We start from the raw sequence: 1,961 nt of genomic DNA, 5'->3' as shown, positions 1-1,961 counted from the left end.
ATACTTGGGTCAATTTATTCAACTAAACACTACGAGGTGATGCACCAGCATGGCCGCAGTCCAATGACATTGGCCTGTCTGCTAGATCTAATAAGTTTGCATTCAGAATCCAAAGAAGCGGAACAAATACTGAAACAGTTTTTGTTTAATGTTCGGACAATTCCACCAATTCGTCGTCCCTGGACTGGTTTTATGATTTATCAACACCCAGAAAAAAAAAAATGGCAGGGCTTAATAGGGCGGCATTCGAACTCTGAAGATAAATTGCCGGAATAAATACCGAAAAGCATTTTGTCCGATGCTCTGATAATTCCTTTAATTTATCACTACAGACTGATGTTTTGCTTTGTCGATTCCAGGGTGTATTAAAAAAAAAATAAACTTGACATCAGCGGGATTTGAAAGTACCCATGAGCCCCCAGTAAATAGCCATAGAATAATTGTCGTCTGCTACTTCAGTGATTCAATCAATTTGATGCCATGCTCACTTCATGAGGGGCGACGTTTTGCATTCGCAAGATTTGAGTGTAATAATTTGTGGAATAGCACACGGAACCAGAAAATATATTGTCAGAATTTTAAAGATTTATTATCAGAAAATTTATTGAGGTGAATGGAACCACGTCAAATGAAATATTTTGTCTACGGACGGACAACACAGAACTGGGTCTAGGATCAAAACGACGACCATACGAACCTGAGACCAACCTGACCACACAACTTCCCTCTTCACTTCGAACTTGAGCCACAAAATCAAAAGGTATCTCTTACATTTTAACCTCACCTATCGCCAATTCATACAATGAACAGGATTCGGAAAAGCGGATCCACCGAAATTAGAATTTATCCGATTTTGTCGAGTTTTTCCCATTTCTTTCCCCGTCTCGCTCATTTCAAAACATTTGGCAGATGGAGAAGCGATGGGTGCCTCGAAAATCTTTTTTAAATTTCCTGTTTTTAAGCCTCTGCAAATGTGTTGGGTGAAATCTAACCTTAAGAACATCTTCATAATTTTGCGTGTTGCTTGACGAGAGAAGCACAAGGAGTTTCGTCTGAAATATTCGTCTACTATGCGCCTCGATACAATGGAAGATGCCCTGTTCATCTGGACTTGCCATGGATTGGCAATAAATGACGGAATTAAACTTTTTGGTTAAATGGAGACGTTTTTTTTTTTTTGTCTGTGACTTTTTCCCGGACACTCATTGTTCATCTCGAAATTACTGATGTAAAAATTTAATGAAATGATTAAGAGAGAAACAACAATTTGACGTCGTCGCCATTGCTTGCGTTGGTGACCAACATGGACGATTTTTTCCATTAAGATATTTCAAGGAAATAATGACCACATCCTAAGAAAAGAACACATTAAGACACCCATTGATCAGCTGTTGCCCTTCTGTTCAGGTTATCGATATTTCGAGAGAAAGAGTCTGCCGCTTCTTTCAGAAAATGTTATTACAAACTATTTAATCAAACACTTAAAATACTTATAAGTGGATGCGTGAAAAACTAAATCGGAATTTTGAATGAAGTAATTATAGAAGGATCATTTCAGGAGATTAGAACGGAAAGAAGAACGTTTTTGATTGAAGAAAGCAGAATGAGACCAGGGAAAAGATCTCCTTGTGCTCCGCTTTTTCAATTTTTGCAACAGATGGTCGCAGCAAACGAATGGAAGGATGCTCGACCTGCCAGAAATAGCAGCACTGCTCTATCATATTAAAAACAAAATAAGAAACCCACAAAGGGTATAATAAATAATTTATTCCTGTACCCGGGAAAAAATGGGACAGTTACTGTTGGAATGACTTTACGACAGTTTCTTTCTTTAGGGACATTTCTCGACCGTGAATCGAAAATATGTTAAAAATGGAAGAAAAGCAAAAACTCTGTCCATCAACCCAAACGATGATGAAACCAGGTAAGTGGTAATTAACTTCTTTTTCTTTTAATTAATT

This window comes from Octopus bimaculoides, chromosome 18, assembly GCF_001194135.2.
Source record: "Octopus bimaculoides isolate UCB-OBI-ISO-001 chromosome 18, ASM119413v2, whole genome shotgun sequence".
NCBI classification, from domain to species: domain Eukaryota; kingdom Metazoa; phylum Mollusca; class Cephalopoda; order Octopoda; family Octopodidae; genus Octopus; species Octopus bimaculoides.
This window is presented reverse-complemented; position numbering follows the sequence as displayed.